This window comes from Balaenoptera ricei, chromosome 15 (genome assembly GCF_028023285.1).
Source record: "Balaenoptera ricei isolate mBalRic1 chromosome 15, mBalRic1.hap2, whole genome shotgun sequence".
NCBI classification, from domain to species: Eukaryota; Metazoa; Chordata; class Mammalia; order Artiodactyla; family Balaenopteridae; genus Balaenoptera; species Balaenoptera ricei.
The window spans coordinates 56,859,093-56,881,053 of NC_082653.1; the positions used below are offsets into that span (position 1 = coordinate 56,859,093).

At 43.8% G+C, this 21,961-nt stretch overlaps 1 protein-coding gene across 19 annotated transcripts in view; it reads left to right on the forward strand.

The window, feature by feature from the left end:
* The window catches only part of RBFOX1 (RNA binding fox-1 homolog 1), a 2,209,300-nt gene that overhangs the window by 2,002,105 nt on the left and 185,234 nt on the right, over nucleotides 1-21,961 (forward strand). The gene's annotated exons all lie outside the window — the stretch shown is intronic.

Consider the following 21,961-nt stretch of genomic DNA (forward strand, 5'->3'; position numbering starts at 1 on the left):
GGTTCATAAATGACTGTATAAGAGATCATGCATTTTTCTATAATCATTATTTAGTCTTATTTTCCTAGGACAGTAGATACTGTTGATGCTATGGGAGCTGACTAATGCCTACTCCAGAACTGCTCTGTCCCATGCAACGGTCGCTAGCCACGTGTGGCTATTTACATTGATTAAAATTAAATAAAATTAGAATTCAGTTTTTTATCCACACTACCCACCTTTCTGGTGCTCCACAGCCACATGTGACTGGTGGTTACTGTATTAGGTGGCACAGATATGGAATATTCCCATCATCTTAGAGAGTTTTACTGGACAGTATTTCCCTAGAATATCATCATTGTGGTAGACTTGATAACATCCCCCCAATATATGTACATCCTAATCCTTGGAACCTGTCAGTGCTGTCAGTGGTACTTTGTATGGCAAAAGGGACTTTACAGATGTGATTAGGTGATGGATATCGACCAAGAGGGATTATCCAGCATTATCCCAGTGGGCCCAATGTAGTCACAAGGGTCCCTTTCATAAGAAGGAAGCAGAAGTATCAGAGTCAGAGTTAGAGGAAAAGGCAGTGTGATGGCAGAAGCAGAAATTGGAGTGATGCATTTTGAAGGTGGAGAAAGGGACCACAAGGCAACAAATTCAAGTGGCCACTGGGTACTGAAAAGGATGAGGAGACGGATTTTTCCCCCAGAGCCTGCAGAAAGAACTTGCTGACACCCTGACTTTATGTCAGTGAAACTGATTTCAGACTTCTGACCTCCAGGACTGTAAGAGAGTACAATTGTGTTGTTTTAAGTCACCAAGTTGGTAGTGAGTTGTTACAGAGCAATAGGAAACAGATACAATCATCATCGTCGTCATCATCTCACTAGACTCTTGCATTTCATTTGGATTCTTATAGTTCTGCAGTCTCCTCAAGCAGAGAGTCCAGTCAACCCCTTGGGTATTTGAAGAACCAAGCTCCTAAGCAATGGCTCCTTTTTCATTTGAGATATTCGTGGCGGCTTGGGCATGATTTCTGCTCTGAGAGTGGGGCCTTAGTGCGTCATGAGTCAGCAATGTCAGCAAGGATTGGAGGGGGCTGTAATACTTGAAAGTGAGAAAAGATGATCTCTATAGCCTCGCTTTCCATTTTTTGGACTGGGGCGTTTGTCAGTTCCAATTCTGGTTTTGAGCACTGTGTCCGTATGGGATTGGCAGAGCTGGAAACGTAGGTGACAATCCTACGAAAGGATTTTAGATGAATCAGAATCAAAGCTCAGTCCAAGACTTAGAAGGTACGGTGCAGGGAGAGATCTTCTCTGCCCTTCCTGCCACCAGGGGCTAGTGTGTTATTTCCAAGCCTACTATGGGACCGTGGGTGTGATGAGTCCAACTTGTTCTCTGCTCCCTCAACCTGCTCCTTTCCTCCCAGACTGGGTTGTTGTTTTGTTGTTTTTTTTTTTAATAAATTTAGGTTTTTTTTCTTTTCTTTTTTTTTTAAACTTTGGATTTATTTATTTATTTATTTATTTATGTATGTATGTATGTATGTATGTATGGCTGTGTTGGGTCTTCATTTCTGTGCGAGGGCTTTCTCTAGTTGCGGCAAGCGGGGGCCACTCTTCATCGCGGTGCGCTGGCCTCTCACCATCGCGGCCTCTCTTGTTGCGGAGCACAGGCTCCAGACGCGCAGGCTCAGTAGTTGTGGCTCACGGGCCCAGTTGCTCCGCGGCATGTGGGATCTTCCCAGACCAGGGCTCGAACCCGTGTCCCCTGCATCGGCAGGCAGACTCTCAACCACTGCGCCACCAGGGAAGCCCCCCAGACTGGGTTTTGATGGATTCTTTTTTTCTGGAAAATTTTCCTTCGCTCACTGTACGCTGTCATCCAAGTTATGTCTCTTTTAAATAACAATAACAATAAGAATAGCACATATGCCGTAACTATTATAACAAATACAATTGAACACTTATTTTCAGTATGGTGGTAGGAAATTTATATGCACTGCCTAATTTATTCCATAAATAGCTCCATAAGGATACACTATTAGTACCCCCATTGTAATAGAGAGAAACAAAGCACAGAGAGTTAATGCTACTTCCTCAAGATCAGGCACCTACTTGAGAGGGAGAAACATGATTCAATGAACTTGGAGGGCATTATGCTATGTGAAATAAGCCAGAAAGAGAAAGACAAATCCTGTATGTTATCACTTACATGTGGAATCTGAAAAATACAACAAACTAGTGAATATAACAAAAAAGAAGCAGACTCACAGATAGAACAAACTGGTGGTTACCAGTTGGGAGGGGGTGAGGGGAAATATAGGGGTGAAAGAGTGGAGGTACAAACTATTGGGTATAAGATAGGCTCAAGGGTATATTGTACAACACGGGGAATATAGTCAATATTTTGTAATAACTATAAATGGAATGTAACATTTAACACTGCATAAACATTTTTTTAAATTTTTTTTTTAAAAGAGGAAGAACCAGGATTTAGACAGCAGGCCTTCTGGCTCCAGAGATGGCTTGCATTTTAGAGCTCAGCAAATGGTTCCCCTTCCCAGACTTTAAGCTCCTTAATGTCAGGACCCATACTATCTTTTTTATTCTTTTTCCCTGTCCTCTCAAAGAGCCTAGATAATTTCTTGGAAAACCAGCAGAAGCTCATTGAAATTGCTCATTTAAATTTATTTTTGAATTCTCTAGATTATTAATAAGGGTTCCCATACAGAGGGGAGACCAGTAAGGAAGACATCCCAGAGAAATCCTATAGAACATGGTGTAGTGGGAAGACACCAGGCTGGATTCAATCCTGGCTCTAGCTCTTATGAGCAGTGTGACTGTGAACAAGTCATTCCTTGACTTGAACCTCAGTTTTCTCATCTATTAAATGGGTATAATAATATATAACTCAAGGTCCTTATGAGGATTTAATGAGCTAATGGGTATAAGTCACTTAGGGTATATAAAGGGCTTTATAAATGGCCATCCTTATTATCATCAACATTATTTCTCTACCACCCACAGCCTGTATTCAAGAGCTTGTCACATTTAAAGTTCATAGTAGGCCTTAGTTTGCTTGAATGTATTTATATTCCAACAGTGTAATCCTCAGCAGAGGTTTTCTTTTTCTAATTTGACCACTTTAGCATTCTCATGAAAAAGACAACAGAACACAAAAACAGTTTCCTTATTTCATGTAATTGCTCCAGATTTCTTTCCTGTGGTGGAGAGGGGGTGTGCTCATTAGAATCCCATTAAAATAAAAAAATTTTAAATCAGTTATTTTGCACTGGACACACGAAAGATTTCAGACATTAAGATTAGAGTCGTTGGTATCCTTATTGATGCAAAGAAATAGCCTTGGCAGTGGGTCCCTGATTCCATCTGCCCTTCTCCATCTCTGCCTCTGCTTTGTCATTTCGCTTGTGGATGACTGCTGTCTCCACCGTTTTCTCTCTCCAGTGCATCAGCTGTTTAGTGGCCAGAATGCTCTTTCTGTAACACAGATCTGACCATGTCGTTCTCATTCCTGGAACTCTTCAATGGCCTCCCATTACTTAAAGGATCAAATCCAAACTACTTTACATGGCATTCCCTGTTCTTTTCTGTATGCCTTCAACCTTATTTCTAGCTCCAATTCCTGCCAAATCCCCACCACACACATACTTCACCTATATAACCTGTTCTGTGTTCTTTTATTCCCTGAAGCTTGTCTCCCTGCTTTTCCCCTGTCTAGGATTTCCACCTAACTTCTCCTTTAAGACTCATCTCGACCATCACATCCTTCAAGAAGCATTTGCTACACCTTCCATCTCTGAATTGGGACGCTTCCTCTCTGGCTCCCATAATAATTTGCACTTAGACTTAGAAAATCCATGAAACTTGCTTTGATCATTGATTTTTCTGCATCTATCTTTATCCATATTTAAAATCTCCATTTGAGCAGAGACTGTTTTCTCATGGCTGAATGTATTTTACATTCATGCAAAAACAAATGCGATTCGGAGGAGACCAGGGGCAAGGCACACTGAATGAAAGGGTCCTTATGCATCTCTCTGTACCTAAAACATAGGCAAGAAATACATCTTGAGTGATTGAATGAATGAATGAAAGCAAGACATCCTACCACATGTCTGTGAGGTTTAAAACAGAACTAGTTCCCTTCTGGTCAAATCCAGTGGATAACCTTGCAGAACAAGATCTAACTCAGAATGTCTGCTGATGCCTTAAGCCTCCTGCATACTGGAGCGTGTTCAAGGTTCTTCCCTGACCTCACACACAGCGAATGCCTGAGCTCTGTGGGCTATTTGTAGAGAGTTTATTTCATCTTTGCAGAAAGCTACCCAGTGTAAATATTAGTCAGTTGATTTCACACAGAGTTAAAACAAGCTTTTAAAAGCCTTTTACCTCTCCTGTCCCCAAATAGGTACTTTAGACAGATTCTCAAGGGCCTTGGAAGCTTTGTCAGGTTCGGTAAAGTGAAAGTTATGTTCTGTTCAGAAGCGGCCTTCTGTGAAGGCTGTCTTGGGGTTGATGCTGAAATTGTGCAGAAAGGGTCAGGGAAAGTGAAGGATTTTAACATGACATAGATTGGGTGAGGGTTGGTGTGGGAATCGCGATTCCGTCTTCTGGATTCATCTCAACGAGGCCACTTGTGAAGCTGTTTCCCTTTGGTGCCAAGATGGTAACTTGATACTGTGAAGCAGCAAGGGCTTCAAATTTCAATGGTCTGAGTTCAATCCCAGATCTGCCCATCAGTTAGTCAGTGATAAACATGAATCCAACCCAGTTCTATGAACCTTGAAACAATGATATCACCAGCACGGTCCAGCAGAAATATAATGAGGGCCACAGATACGAGCTACATACGTACTTTTTTTTCTTTTTTCTTTTTTTGTAATTCTGGTAGCCACATTACACAAAGTAAAAAGAAACAGGTAGATTTAATTTCAACATTTTATTCAACCCAGTATGTCTCAACACATAACCAAAAATGTTTTATTTAATCCAATATCTCCAAAGTGTTATCATTTTCAACCTGGACTCAAAATAAAACTATTAAATAGATATTTTACATACTTTTCCTTGTACCGTGTCTCTGAAATCCAGTGTGCATTTTGCACCTACGGCACCCCTCATGTCAGACTAACCACATTTCAGCTGCTCAATGACCACACATGGCTAATGGCCACCACATTAGGGCAGCTCGGGGTTGGGGGGAACCACAATGCCTGGACAAATCTCTCAAGTTCTTAAACTTGTCCAACTCGGATTCCAAGATCTGCTTCCCAGAGATCAGATGAGACTGCATGAAAGTCATTATGTGCCCCAACTTCCTTCTCCTGAGTATAAAGAATGGAATAAGAGGACAAGATGTTACATCATTTTTAGCTGGTTTACTTGGTCGTTGTATTTCTCTCACTGAACCTCAAGCTCCATGAGGTAGGGAGTGACATCATTTAACACTGGGTCTCCAGGGACTAGTATTAGTATACTAGTATTAGTACACTAGTACATGACTAGGTGTATTAGTTTCCTAGGGCTCCCATAACAAAGTACCACAAACCGAAAGGCTTCAGCAACAGAAATGTATTGTCTCGGAGTTCTGGAGGCCAGAAGTCCAAGATCAAGGTGTCAGCAGGGTTGGTTCCTTCTGAAGGCTGTGAGGATGGGTCTGTCCCATGCCTGTCTCCTAGCTTCTGGTGGCTTTCTGGCTGTCCTTGGTGTTCCTTGGCTGTACAAGCATCACCTTAATCTCTGCCTTCATCTTCACATGGTGTTCTCCTTGTGTGCCTGTCTATGTTCAAATTTCCCCTTTTTATAAGAACAGTTATATCAGATTAGGGGCCAACCCTACTCCGGGATGACCTCGTGTTAACTAATTACATCTGCAGTGACTCCATTCCCAAGTAAGGTCACATTCTGAGATAGTGGGAGCTAGAACTTCAAAAATTTGATTGGGCGGGGAGGGACACAGTTCCACCTATAACAGAATGTGTTCAATAAACCTAAGTCAGATACATGAGTCAATAATACTTGAATGTAAGGACAACTTTTTGTCTACTTCGGGTGGGTTCCAAGAATATTCTGCCCTGTCTGAAGAAGATAGGCAGGTTAAAAATCAAACAAGGGAAACCGGATGTGAAGAGGATGAATGTTGCCGATGGACAGTTCCATTCTGCAAAAGCACATGCTTCGCAGTTACCATATCTGAAAATATTTAAAGCCGCTCCCGAAGGTCTTTTGAATGAAACTTACTTAACTTCCATCAGCCTCAGTTTTCCTAGCTAAAGCTGCCTCAGAGTTGTTTAGATAAATTAACTTCAATGTCTTAAGTTGTACACAGAGGGATCACACGATTTATTTGGCCAGACTTACATGCTATTGGTATCTGAAATAAAATGTCTCGCCATTAGGCAAATTCTCTCTTATATACAAATAAGGCAAACTTCTTCCATATTTTTGAAACCCGACTCTCCTCCTTGGATCCACCTTGACATTTTGCAAAACTCTTCTTTAAGTCAGCCTAGCCTTGCTTTACTCCAAATTGTGTGATCTTCTCGGCTCAGCTTTCATGCAGGCAGATATCCTTAAAATGTCACACATCCTTAGCTACAGAAAAATAATACTTGTGCACTGATCAAACATATGTGAAAAATTCAAGGTTTTCCAGTCTCCAGTGGTGCTTTGGTTGAGGGCCTTGGGCTCAGAGACCCATGTGTTGGGGCAGGGCCAGTTACTGAACTTGGTTTTTCACTTAGGAAGATGGAGCTCTTTGATTTCAATCTCTCTTGACCTATCTTTTAAAAATAGTAATAACTTCAATACTGGCATTAAGCAATACTGGCTTATGCTAAGTTAGGTTGTATTGAATTTGTAAGGCCAATAAAGTTTTATCTCCTCTTTGTTCTGATGAGAAGTTCAATTGTCATACTGTCCATGTTTATTTCTCTTTTTCTCCACATAAAAGTTTATGAAATGAGGATGGAGGAAACCTAGAAATGCGTCATGCAATCAAGTCTATTGATACAGCTAGACTTGTTGGGTCATATGGGTGGAAAACTTAGGAAGCAGTTTGGTGAAATGGAAATATATGTAGAGTTCAAATCCCAGCTAGAACGTTTATTCACTGTCTGAACTTGGGCATATCACTGAGTTACCTGACCTCAGCTTTCTCTTCTGTTAAATGGGTATAAATGGTACCCATCCTACCTACCTTCCAATGTGGTATGGAGGCTCAAACAGACCATGTTTAAAATAGTCCCAGAAACCTTTACATCCTGTCATTGGCTAAGCTATTGTGATGATGGTGATGGAAAGAGTGATGAGCCTCTGTCCTATTTATTTACCTAAACTGACCACCTGACTCATCTGTTTATTTCTTCTATTTCAAGCATTTGGGTTGCTTCAAGGGAAAATGTAATGTCAAAGGGTGTAGTTTAAATGATCAGATCCCTTTCTTTTCTTTTTTCTCTTTCTTCCCTTGACTAGCTTCATCCTGGCATATACCATCATTGCATTCACTCTTTGATTTACCCAAAACGTTTTTGAGCATCTATTCTGTGCATGCCATTCAAATACTCCCGGGAATATGGTACTCAATCACACAGACTTGGGTTTCTTCCCTCAAGGGCCTTACAATCCAGTAGCCTCTAGGTCTCTATCTCAGCCCACCCTGTGGCTCTGAAAATAACCTCACCACTTTCTTTTACTTCTTTTTCATTTTTTTCTGCCACCCTGGGTATGAGCTATTTCCTCCTTCTTCAACATTAAGCTGGCCTTTCCACATATTATTTTGTCAACCTGTTTCATACCATCTGGCTATTTTCTGCTCACCTTTCAACTCTAGGTTTAGACATCAATTCTTCTGGAAAGCCCTCCTTGATAAACCACAGGGGAGAGGCGAGCCCTTTAGCTCCTTGTATTTCTCTTCTCCTGGCACATACTCCATCCACTGTACATTCCTGGTCTATAATGTAACTTCTACCAACCTATAGCTACAGAGAGGTTCCTGGGCTACGTGAATCCTCATCACCACTGTAGCCCCTGAGTCTAGCACAGGACCTGCCACCCAGAAGATGCCCAATATTTTACTGCTGGAACAATGGCATGAATATCAAGTTCTTGCCTATTTGAATAGTTCATTGCCCTTGCTTTCTGGCAGTCTCTCCTAATTTCATTTCTTCCAAGTCCAAGTATAATTCATTTTGTGACAGCCTTTTTTTTTCTAGTTGGCAAACTATTAGAGGCTAAAACTTATGCAACGCACAACGAAAGACAAGGTCATATTTTATCATCTTTGCCTGTTGCCGTAACCAGATTAGACATCTTTCTACAAGTGAGGTGAATGCAAGCCAACAGATATTTATCATGTCAAACACCTGATTACAAAAAAGAGGGAAATGTTAAAGATGAATACGGCAAGTCCCTGCCTTTAAGGAGTTTACAACCTTGTGAGAGGCTGATAGTAGGGAAATTGGATAATTGAAAACCCAGTCAAAGGTTTGGTTCTGGAAATTCATCATAAACTATGTGGCGGTGGTACCTAGTTTCTGTATATTAACAGTGTCATGTGTCATGTCTCTTCAAGGTCATGGGTTATCTCAGCTGTGTTTAGGGTCCACCTTTGAGAAGGGACCAGAGAAAGGGAAGAAATGTTGATTCACATCCCTGGGATATAAACTTTCTGATGGGTAGGAAATTCAGTTTTCATAATGGGATGTGAGTGCAAATGATTCTGAATCCATTCATGTACAAGACAATGGTATCTACTTCTTGCATTGATTTGCATCTAGAATGTTTACTTTTCCCTTCACTAGAGCATTTCATTTTCTGTGACACCATTCCAATGAAGAGAGTATGTGATTCTCTTTCTAGGAGTGTGATTTAATGCTCCCAATTTCCCAAATCTAGAGGCAGACCCTTGGCGATGCTCTTGGTGGGATGCTGTACTTAGCAACGTCCACAGTGGAGCTGGTACCTCTCTGAGCTACTTGGTGCTGGCTGTACGTACAGCGACTTCCTCTCTTACAAAAAAAAGTTGCCTTACACCAAATCTATTAATTTCCTATTTTAGAAGCAGGCAGAGAATCCCCTGGATAGCTATGATGGAGTAAGTAACACAGTGATATTATCCCAAGTCGTATCTGCAGGGTAACTGTAAGCAAGCTATTTAAGGGAACACAAGCCATTCTTTTCCTTTTGTGGATTTGGCTAAATGCAGTAATATTAGCAGTGGTGCAAGTCTTTGAAATTCATCTTGAATATAAATTTGACACTGATGTTACCCTGGTGGTAGTGGTAAGAACTTTGTGTCCCCTTCTCTCTTTAGAAAAGAGCTGGCTGTGAAAGGAGATAGATTGTGAGGGTGAAAGGCCTGCTCAGGATTGAAGGTTTCCTCCATACCCAGGAGATGAAGGATCTTTATTGAATGATGATTTTACAATGCGTTATCTGTTCCTTCCCTTATGCAAAGGGTTTTTGCTAATATATATTTGCTTGGTTCAATTGTCAATTAGTTGATCTGCCCTTCTGTCTCCACCAGTATATTTGGGACAGTGGTGGGAAGCTCCAGCTGTCACTCAGGGGTAGATGGCAATGGCAATGAGGTGATGGTGTTGATGGCAAAAAATGACAGCTGAACTTTTGCTGCCCTAACTTCCCCTTGTGCTTGCAGCCATGTAGAGTACTGGTCCGACAATGTCAATTTCCTGGTTTTGACAGTTTCCTATAGTTATGTGAGAGGTTACCATTGGGAGAAACTGGATGAAGGAGAGAGCAACTTTCTTGAATTTGTTTCCCAACTTCTTACTTTGGAGTCAGAATTGGATTGGTCCAAATATGAGTGTCAGCATGCACTATTGGGGTGGACCCAGATTATTTGCTTAGGGTTTCAAAGCTGCCCATTTATAAAATGAAGATAATGATTGTGTCCCCATCCTGAGGCTGCAGGGTGCATTGAAGGAGTTACATTTATACAAAATTTAGGGCAATGGAAAGCATATGTTGAGAGCCGTTCTAATTATATTCTTGTTGTTATTAATAATGTTATAATCACCATCATCGTCATTAGCACTGGTAACCCACTTAGGTTCTGCATCTTGGGATGGCAAGAACAAGATCTCATGCCTTTTTGGTAACCTCCAACTTTGGCTAGGATACTTCAGAAAATATTTTGTGATTGAATTGTTCTACCATAACCCTTACAGATATCACCCCTCATCTTAGCCAACAAAGAGGTCAGTCATAGCATCCTTGAAAGGACTTCAGCTTTGGAGAAAGACATGGATTTGAGGTCTGCATCTGCCACTTACTAGCTTCCAGACTTTTTGCTTCTGTATCTGTGAAATGGGTGTGATAAAAATAAGGTTAGTAAAAATATAGTTCCTCTAGAGATGAAGTTAGATAATGTATATCAAGTGACTACCATTGTCTAATGCTTAGAATGAACTCAATGAATAACAGCTGCTCTGGCTGCTACTTTTTATTAATAATGGACAATAATAAGGCATTTACAGCTATTTCACAGACAGAGAGGTGAAGCCCTACGCTGCTTGGCTTTCCAACAAGAAATCGTTCAGTACGATGTTGGGGTATTTCAACGGGGAAATTTTTTTCAACAGTGCAGAGCAACATTTGATGGTTTGACCTTGTTTCTCAGTGCCCTGAGGTGCTGGGTGAGCCAGAGCATGTCTTGGTCCTAGTAGGGATAAAGGGACTAGCTTGGGAATTTTTCATGCCACAAAACATTTTGAATATGTACATGTGCGTGTTAGTCTTTGAAATGCTCAAAGCAACAACTGTGAGAAAAACAGCAGAGGTTCCTACCCTCATGAAGTTTACAGTCTAGTTGGAGACAGACCTCAAAATATATGTAATATAAAAATATACGGGGACTTCCCTGGTGGCGCAGTGGTTAAGAATCCGCCTGCCAGTGCAGGGGACACGGGTTTGAGCCCTGGTCCGGGAAGATCCCACATGCCGCGGAGCAACTAATAAGCCTGTGCGCCCCAACTACTGAGCCTGCGCTCTAGAGCCCGTGAGCCACAACTACTGAGCCCTCGTGCCACAACTACTGAAGCCCGCGTGCCTAGAGCCCGTGCTCTGCAGCAAGAGAATCCACGACAATGAGAAGCCCACACGCCGCAATGAAGAGTAGCCCCCGCTCGCCGCAACTAGAGAAACCCCGTGCGCAGCAACGAAGACCCAACGCAGCCCCAAAATAATAATAATAAATAAATAAATAGATAAATAAAAATAAAGTTCCCTTTAAAAAAATATACGTAATGTCAAAATCAAAATGTATATCATGTCAGACTTTGACAAGGATTTTAAAGGACAAGTCAGGGCCCTCTGAGACCCTGGGGCTGCAGTGAGCAAGTAAGAAAACCCACGTTCTTAAGTGCCTGGTGCTGTTGGCTGGGAACTTCACTTGCTCCAGAGACTGCCATTTTTTTTGAGATAAGCGCGTTTCTCTTTGGAAATATCACCTCCTAAGAAACCATATCAAGGCTACTGACTAGCCCAGTGCCATAAATATTTGATTGTGACTAAGTTTTAAGGAGTTGAGAAAAACAACCTCTACTGCCTTCTGTGGCTCCAAATGGAAAGTCAGGATGGAACATTTTGCAAACATGACCCCTCATCATTGCAAGCCTGCCGCCTACTCGGCTGGTTTGTATATCTGGGGCTGGTGTTTGTCAGCCGCGGCAAGATGGCTCCTGGCCTCTCTCTTCTCTGCTTCCCCGTTGAGGCCGGGAAAGTGAAATGAAACAAATTGCTTTCACTTGAATCTGTGACATGGATTCCTATTATCTTTGTCGTCTGTTTTTTGTGAATTATGGCCTCAGAGCAATTTCAGAGTTCTTTGTCCAAGAGATGCTTTTTTTTGTAAGCCAGTGTAGTTAGGAAACCAAGGTTTGTATGTTGACCTAATTGAGGTCAGATTTGAACCCATCTCCAACTGTTTAAGGATGTCTGGTGGATTTGGGTAACTAGCACTTACTCGTTGTGTGAGTAGGAGGAAGTAACCCCACCTCCCTTTTCGTGACAGTATGTACCACATTGGGTTCTTACTAAATAAAATAATTATAAATAAACAATCAGTGCTGCTCTGGTGAACTTTGTATCCTCGGTGCTTAGAGCAATGACTAGTACATAGTTAGTGCTCAAGAAAAGTGTCCTTATCATCATCACCATCATCTTCACCACCATCATCATCTCCATCCTCCACCTTATCATCATCATCATCATCATCATCATCATCATCATCATCATCATCATCTCCATCTTCATCTTAGTACAGATTCAGTGGCAGGAATTCTTCAATAAGACCAAATCAGGTTCAAGTTCTGGTTCTGCCACTTACCTAATTTACTAACTCCCATACTGGGAAATATTTCTTCACGTGTTTGGAGCCTCAATTTTCTTACCTTTAAAAGAGACCATAATATCTATCTCTTGGGGGTGGTTGTAGGGATTAAAGTGCCTGGCACACAGTAGAATCCAACACACCTCCCCATGTGTTCTCCAGAGGAAGCACTTTGCTGGACCACAAGGGAAACCAATTTCATCCCCACAATGGGGCATATATGCTTACAGGGCCTTCTAGATTATAAAACACATTCCTGTAGATTTTATCCCTAGAGCATCACAAGAGCCTCATCGGGAAGAAGAATATATATTATGCTTTATATTAATCAATGAGGAAACGGGGTACATGGAGGTGGAATGACTTTCCAATAGTTCCACCATTATGCTCCTGGCTTTTCAACACTTGTCTCAGATTCCATAGTCACAGCACCAATAAAAGGTTAGAAGGTAACAAACAGGGAAATTACCCAGCATAGTGTTTTTTATTTCATTTATTTTACTGCAATCCATAAAAGATTTTATGTCACAACCCAATTCACCCACATAAAAGTTTCATGAAACAGTTCCTTACTCTTTTCTATTCTTTTCCAGTGTGGTATAGTTTATTTCATTTAAAGAATGTTGGTGTGATAACCCCTACATGGACTCTACACCCCAAGGGTTCACACCTACAGTTTGAAAAACACATAACATTTCCCCCCCAGATGGTGTATCGGGATAATCTGGGGCACCTTTACACAGTGCCCAAGCCTGGATCCCGCCCTTGGAGATTTTAAGCCGGTGGGTCTGGGGTGGAGTCCTAGCATCTGGCTCTGTAAGAACTCCCCAAATGACCTGATGGTCCACAGGCTAAGGAACAGTGTCCTGTTACATCACTCTGATTGCTTCCACCTGAAACACTCTTCTCTATTGGGTGTTTTGACTTTTTTTTTTTTTCTTTTTTGCATTTTCTCTATCACTTCCCAGAACATCCTTCACCAGGGACTCTGTCTGTCTTGGTCTCATCCCTTTTGCTTTCGAGGAGAAAGTAAGACCCCCTATACCTTGGTTGAAGGACAGAAGTTTAGCTTTTCAGTTATCAGTAGGACAAGGAGCTCAGGGCTCACGGGAAGGACTGCTGAGTCCATGTATTGGGCAGGAGGCCTGTGAGGAAGGGGCTCTGGTCCTCTGACCATGTGGCTCTGAGAGGGGAGCTGACACATCCCTTTAAGGAACCTGAAAAGGCTGCTTCATTTAATCCTGCATTAGAGGCATCCCCGGAGTGTGACTGGAAATGGAAATGGAAGGATGGCACAGATACTGTTTATCCAGATTTTCTTTCGAACCCTGGGGAGCTGGGAATTTAAAACAAACAAGCAGATCACCCAGGGGCTCCCTGAACTAGTACCACTGACAGATCAGCAGGAACGTGGAATTCTTCCGGGCAGCGTCCTCTACCCTCACCTCCTCCTCTGTTATACAATTTAATTACAAGTTTAATCACTTCAGAGACCCCATCCATTCCCTCCAGGGTAGTGAGATGTCTCCTTTCCAAGCAGGCGTCTCGGCGATAAGCAGCTGTCCACGGGAATGGTGGATGGGACTCTTGAAACCTTTCCTTCGATGAGCCAGAAAGACATGACTAAATAAAACCTGAAATTGTGTTGACATTTCACTGTGGTTGTTGTAGTTTTAATAATAAAGGAGGAACAAAGTATTTGTAGCTTTAAATGAAGAGGCAGCATTTGGCATTGAAATCACTGGGGATTTTTTGTACGAGGTTTTATTTTTGCTTATTGGGAGAGGAAAAAAACAACGAGCTAGGAAGAGACAGAAGTTCAAGACAAGGGAAAAGCAAGACGGCTCTGCTTTTCCTTCATGGCCTTGATCACCACTGGGGCTCTGTGGTCAACTGCGGGTTCCTTTCTTGAAAGCTTGCTGCTCCTCTTGCCTGTTTGGTCCTTAGGGACAAAGATGGCTTTGGGTTTCGCTCACCACGTTATTGCGTGTGATGAACGAATCTGTTTCTATAGCGCATCCTATGAGGCAGGGTGCCGTGTGTGTTTGCTTTCCTGTGATTTGATTTTTTTAACATGATCTTCTCACAATTACCCTGTGAGGTCACTCATCACGCTCCCCATTAAACAGAAGCAAAAAACTGGAGCCCAGGGCATTGCAACAACTTGTCTGAGATCACACAGCGAGTCTGCCAAACAGCTAGGCCTCCAGATCTTCCAAACACTGGCCCATGACTATTTTGAGATCAATTTACAATTAACCACTCAGCTTTGTTGTAAATTTATCCGCAATGTTCTCACGGTATTTTTTTTTTTTTTTTTAATTTACCCATCACCACCTCTCTTATCTCTTTGAGCTCTGTCTTCATCCCTCTTCTGTCTCCTCCCCTGCTCCCCCCGGCATCCCACGCCCCCCCCACCTTGAAAATATTTTTAAAAAATAGGATAGTCGCAAGCTTCCCAGTGGATTCCCTAACTTTGCATACCATATATTTAGTTTAGTAATGAAAAATTCCAGCTGCAGGCAGTAGCAGAGGATAGCATTTCTAATGTTTTTTAAATAGCTATTAATGTAGTCGAGTGCTGTGTGGGTTTTTTTTTTTTTTTTTTCCCGTTCCTCTTCTATGTAATCATCTGCTCAGTGTATACTCTGAAACTGAGAGCAAGGGCCAGAGGAGGGGCAAGCTGTGATTGATGGGCCAGGCTCGAGGAAGGAGTCCCGTGTGGGGCTGGTTTGGGGAGCAGTCAGTTGTTGACGGGGAGGTCAGCCAGGCAGCCTCGGCGCGCCCCTCCCACACCCCCCCCCCGTCCGTCCCCACGTTGCACAGCGCACACACGCTGGCTCGTAATCGAGGCTCGCGTCAGGCAGATGATTTGCGGTGTGACACTAGAGCAGCTGCTAAGTTTATGGAGGAGAAAGGAAGCAGGATGGTACAGCAGGTATTCTTCCCCCGTTTTCTGTTTTACTCGAAATTGTGATTTGAACGAAGCGGAAGCCTCTCCTTGTATTAAGTCTCTGTTACTCTCTCCGTGATGTGGATTCTGCTCCTCGAATCATGCCGGGGGGGGGGGGGGGGGGAAGGCTTTTCAGCCCAGTGTGTGTGTGTGTGTGTGTGTGTGTGTGTGTGCGCGCGCGCGCGGGCTTTTCTGCTTGATGGGTGGAACTGAGCCGGTCTTAGAACCAGCAGGTTAATGATGTAATTTTGCATTTTCCTTCTTGGTTTCCATGCCCCCGGGGGCATGATGCAGTTTCGTTCTTTTCGGTCCAGCACTGGAGGCTTTCTCTGAATATGCAGTTCTTCAAGAAATATGCAATTTCTTGCCAGAGAAGTAGAACAGACCAGGCTAAGAAACTAAAGTAAACCAAACTGTCAGCAAGACGGAAAACTGCAGGCAACGGAGAATGAATAGTTTCCTCCTGCAAATCCAAGTTGGTGGGGGGTCCCATGGCAGGAGAGGCTGCTTTCCTAGGCGGTGCAGACAGACGTAATCAGCTGGTTTATGAGGATTGAATCATTCCTGTGCCTTTCTTCATTATAGGGGCTGTGTTTAGGCCAGAAGAGGTTTGGGGCAGGGGTGACAAGGAGTGGACTGGGGACAAATAAATTCCGGAAGCAAAAGGAGAAAGGATGCTCCAGAAGTTTGACAGTTAGAGCTGGGAAAACATACACACACACACACACACACATAGAAGAGAAAGAAAAATACTTAAAGTCCACCTTGGCAGGCACTTTTCCCCCTCGGTGAAAGTCAGACAGTTACGGTGAAAAGAATAAATCCATTTCATGTTCTGCCACGTAAAGACTATTTTCTGCAATTGAAATGTGGTTTGCATTAGAGTCTGAGCCAAAATATTTTGCCAAGTCTGATGGGCTGCCTCTCTTGGTTCGGTTTTTAGTTTCCCAAAACTACTTTATTAAACCACTAAGGGCCATGCACGGGAGAAAGGTGATGTCTAAAAAGAAACCAAGAAAAGCACCTCCCATTTTCTCTCTGACTCTGCCTCCTGAGAAAATTAAGGGTGTAGGATGTTCTAGTGACCAAGGAAATTCTCCTTGTATTTGAGGGGCGTCTCTCTGAATGCCTGCAAGCAGCAAAGTCCACACACTGTGCTAATGGTCAGATTACGGTATTTGTCTTAAAATAGCAATAATATCCTGGCTATTTCATGCTTCAGTAAAATATTTAAATTGAAATGGCATTTTTTTTTCCTTTGGTGAATCAGACTTGGTTGCATTTTAATAATCCTTTTTCTCTCTGTAACTGGAGTACAAACTACCTGTAGGGTTGTCTCAGGTAATGAGGGGGTCCCACGTCATCATCTGGCTGCTGTTGGGGTGCTGTTCTAATTGAGGTTTGGTGTATGAGGACAAAGAAGTTTCTTCTGCATTTATCCTAATGGACGTTCTTGATTTCAAGCTCCTACCCAGTTCTGCAGCAGCAACGGTGGGTTTTAAAACACGAGGTCTTGGCTTCTTTCCCCCCCCCCCCTTTTGTATATTCGGCAGCAACCCAGGAAAGTCCAGGCCCTGAAAATTAGATGCTAGGTTTGCAAAATCACTTGAAGCACTCCCTTGATAATGTGGGCCTACATGCAAAGCAGAATCACCCACCCCATCAACTCAGAACAGCCACAAGCACCCTGACTCAGTAAATATCAGAATCTCTGTGATCGTTCCCCTTATTTAGGGAAAAGTGTGGGTGGGCATTAGAGTAGAAGAAAGAAGGCAGCTTCTGCAAATGAGGGAATGTCTAGCCAGAGTGCTCCAAATAATTGTTGCCTGTCACTGCCACCAGTGTGAAATTGGCTTCAGCCTTCCAGCAGGAGCTTGTTCACGTGCCCAAGATTTGCCTTGACCTGGAGTGGAAAAGGTGCCCATGATGTGAATATATTTTTCCAGAAAATCCATTTTAGCCAAGCTAAGTATCCAGGAACATCACTAGGGAGGAAAGAAAGACATCTCCGAAGCCCTTTGAAGGTGAAAAATAATTCCGTAGGAAGTACAGTGATCTTAATTAAATATTAGCTGTAATTAGCCCAAAGTGCAAATGTTGGAAGTATTAATTAGGGTTTCTCTGGAATGGCTGTCAGTGTTAATAAGTAACCGTGCGGGGTCCCACCAACATCTGTTTGAGAACTCCAGGAACGGGAGTGCATCCCAAGCTCCATGGACTTGAATGCTACCTGGAGGTTCCCTGGCTACCATGGACATCGTCTCTAGAGGTGGGCACCCTTGGTTTGCCAGAATGGCATAAGTTTTGGTAGAGGTTGGTGGTTTGCCCTGGCTCCAGTGGTGCCCCTACTTGGCCCTTGCCCTTGGTCCTTGTAGCCTCAGAGCCTTCGGAAGCCCCAGGCTTTGGGCTTGAGGTGGCAGAAGTTTCCCAGGCTCTGGCTACTGGAACCCTGGCCTCTTTGAATCAAATACCCTAGCACCTGACTTCCCCACAGGTGTAACATGCCACCAGGTGGAAAACAGGTCTCAGGGTCACGGTATACGTGACAGAGAGCGGTTTATTTATTTAAAATTGGAAACGCATCTCCCCACCAGAGATCTTCTTTCCAGAGGAGGGACACCTTGGCGTGGGATAAACCCGGGCTCTGGTTCAGCTCCTGGCTTCCCTCAGAGGTACCTGTGGCTGCAACCTCGCGATATTATTTACCAGCTCTGGGCTACAGTATCCTTCACAACAAAATAAAGTGGGATCAGAGATGCAGTGCATGCAAAGCAGAGAGTCTAGACCTTGGCACTATTAACCTTTGGGCCAGATAACCCTTGGTTGTGGAGGGGGCGCTGTCCTGGGCACTGTAGGATGTCTAGCTGCAGCTCTGGCCTCCACCCACTAGATGCTGGTGGTACCCCTTCCTACTCAGTTGTGACAAACAAAAGTGTCTCTGGTCATTGCCTAATGTCTCCTGGGGACCAGTCACCCTGCTTAAGGACTCCTGATGCAAAGCATGCAGCAGCGTGCCTGGTGCCCACTGGGTCTGAGCGTCACTCGGTTTGTTTCCTGAGCTCTGGTTGGGAGAAGCAGATGCCTTTCAGCTGGAGCGCAGAAGCCGAAACCGTCATAGGTCTCCTCACAAGCCCACTTCTGCTGAGTCTGAAGCACGTGTGTATACAACGCAGAGACCTGGTGATGGAAAGCACGTTCTGAAAAAGATTCTACCGCACCTTTCTTCCACCATCCTTAACGCTGCCGATCTCCAAGTCTGGCTGAGCCACCCCCTCCTTGGCTTAGGTAGAAGGCACCCCCTTTCCCTCCCTACTTCACCACCAGCTGTATTTCCTGCCCAAACTATTTGTGCAACAACAGCTGCTTTTTTGTTTTTTAACATCTTTATTGGAGTTTAATTGCTTTACACGGGTGTGTTAGTTTCTGCTTTAAAACAAAGTGAATCAACTATACATATACATATATCCTCATATCTCCTCCCTCTTGCAACTTACTTGATGCCCCCATATTTCATGATAACTCTGCCACAACGATTAGAAAACTTTTTCTGCAAAGCCAGATAGATAAATAGTTTAGACTTTGTGGGCTCTATGGTCTCTGTCATAGCAACTCAACTCTGCCATCAGAGCACAGTGAACATGGTTGTGTCCCAATAAAACTTTATTTACAAAAACAAGTCGTGGGCCAGATTTCTTCCAGGGTTCGTTTGCTGATCCCTCTCCCATCCCCCCACCCCCATCCTGTTGCCAATGAAGCCTGACAGAGCCCAGAGTCCACTAGCCAAGCAGGCGTTCACTTAGCAAACACCGGTGTATGTTGACTTTGCAGCCAGTGTGCTGCTGAACCCTGGAGATGGAACAGAGAATGTGACACAGTCTCCCACCCTCAGGACGCTCACAGGCAAATCAGCAGACGATGGCGGTACCTGGAGTTACGTGGGAGGTGACCACAAGCTGCAGTGGAGTGTAGAGGGCAGGCAACTGATGTGGTTTAAGTGTCAAGGAAGACTTGCTGGGGAGCTCTTGATCTGGGACCTCAAAGAGAAGCCAAGGAAGGCTAGCCAGGGCAGGGAGTAGGGGAGGAATTCCCAAGCAGAGGAGGCAGTGAACAGGAAGACGTGATGGTGTCGAGAGGATGGAGAGACCATAAGCTTCCTGAGGGCAGGCCCTTCCCGCTCCAGTACGGAGAGAGGTCAGATCCTAGCAAGGAGCTATTGCTGTTTTGCAGGAGCTTGTAGGATTGGTTCACTCCTCCTGAGACTGCTTTGCAGTGAGGAAAGGCCATGTGGGCACAAATGTACCTGTGAAAGTGTTTCCACTGAAGGTGGAGAAAGGAAAGCTTTCTCTTTTATGACCATCTCTCTCTACCATTGATCCTGTGATCATTTCATGCTGCCCTGGAGTTTTCACAAGTCTATCTCTCAATTCAGAGACAAGCGAGGTGGGAGGTAGGGGAGGCTGAAACAGACCTTTGGGCAGAAGTGGAATCTGCCCCAGTGAATTTCTCTTTGGAGCGTTCTCAAGGTCCCAAAGTTCCTAGGGTTTCTTGTCAGCCAGAAAGAAGTAGCAACTGTATGGACTTTCTGTGCACAAGGATGTATTCTTTGAGCAGCCCTGTAGAAGAGAAGAATGCTAGTCGGCTCATATATAGAAGGGGATTTTTTCTGGTATTAGTCAAGACCTTTTCGGTTGCAAGTAACGGAAAGGCCGGTTTACACTAAATAAGACATTTACTGACTCATGGAACTTAAACAGCAGTGTTACTCACTGCAGGAAAAGCTGGATCCAAGACTTCAAATGATGTCAGCAGGACTCAGTTGATCTGTTTCTCCATTTCTGGGCTCCGTTTTCCTCTGCGTTGGCTTCTGCTTTAGGGAGGCTCCCTTCAAAAGGCAGTTCTTGGCAGCTCCAGGCTTACGTTATTTTTCCAGCTGCCAGTCATCGTAGTGAAAGAACTTCCTCCCCGAACTCCAGCCAAGTCCCAGGATTAAGGCCCACTGGAGTTGCTAGGGGTTGGGTAGATGGGCGTAAGCCCAGGTCACCGTGACGGTAAGAGTGGGGCCCTCTGGCTAGCCAGGCAGGGTAACATGACCACGTCTAGAGGTAACCAGAGATGGGGCCCAGCCACATCTGCACAATGTGGGGACTGGGAGTGGAAGTGGCCCCTAAAAGGAAACCGGGCTTGTCCTTGAAGAGCAGTGGTTTCCCAAGGACGGACGCGGTTAACTTTCCACGCCGATCCAGCCAACCCCAGCCTAGACAGACCCTCTCAGCCCCAAGTGCTATGAAAACACGTTGCCAAGAAAGAAACGGCTGTTTATTTTTGCTTCCGATGGCGCAGACATTTGGAGAAATTAGTCTGGGGGAGGAGAGGGCCTGAGGGGAGTGTTTTCACTTGTAAAATGTTTTAAACTTATCCTAAGTGTCTTCTCTTCCAAGTGTCATCTTTAACATTCTAATTAAGGTTCCTTCTAAACAAATGCACCAGCTCCTCGCGATGCTCTGAGAATAAACTTTTCTTCCCCCCCTCTCTGTCATGATGGTTTTTGCTGCACTCAAGTTGCTTTGGCTGAAGAAGCTCTCAAATGTTGGTGGCAGGAACCCAGGAGATGTGAGCAGTTCTGACACTTTTGCCCTGGTATCGTTATAGGAGGGCTGAAGTCACATCTAATTGACCACAGGCAATGGGAGAGGCAGCTATTTGGTGTGCTTAATTGCTAAGCTTTCTCTCTCTCTCCCGCTCTCTCTCTCTCTTCTCTTTCTGACTGTGCAATCTCATTTCTTCTTAAGACCGTGGAAAATTTAGACCTTTGGGTTACAGCCCTGATGCCTTGTGTGTGTGTGTTTGTGTGTGTGTGTAGGGTAGTGAAGTTATGGGAGTCGGGGTGGAGAGAGAGAGAGAGATGCTTCCTGAAATGGAAGCATTTGAATTCTTTTTTTTTTTTTTTTATTCATTTGACTTGTCTATAAGTATCACACTGCATGTTTTGCCTAGATGTGAAGGGTGAATTGTTACATAATACTCTGCTTATAAAAAAAATAGTAAGTCAGGGAATGGGAGGAGGCATTGATTAATGAGGCTAAGAATTAAGTCCAGCATTTTGCAGAGATACTTAAAATGAGGCAATCACAGAAGGCCATCTTTGTCCAAATTAGGCATTGAATTTTCATCAGCTGCTTCATGTTGGCACTGGGAACATCAAACACACACACACACACACACACACACACACACACACACACACACACGCTGTGACCATTGCAAGGACCACCACCCCCGTCCCGTTATGCGAGCCAAATCACATAAAATGTTGATTAAATTCAAATGCTTACATGAATTGTCTCTCCTCTCAAGAACACACACGTGCAATTTAATCGGTCTTGGCATTTTAAGTATCAAATCAAGGCTCTGCTGTCACCAGCGACAACTACATGCTCACACGTTCCAAAACGGGAATGAAATTAGAACGATCTGCCAGAACAATCCAATCCAGGAGAGCACAGACCCTCACAGTGTTTGGCTGTTGGGCTGGATGATTTGGGAAAGGGTCTTCAACCTTTCAGAGCCTCGATTTCTGCATCTGTACAATGGGGCTCTATCTACAATGCTTACTGTTTCCTTATAGGGTCCGGTGGAGATTGAGTG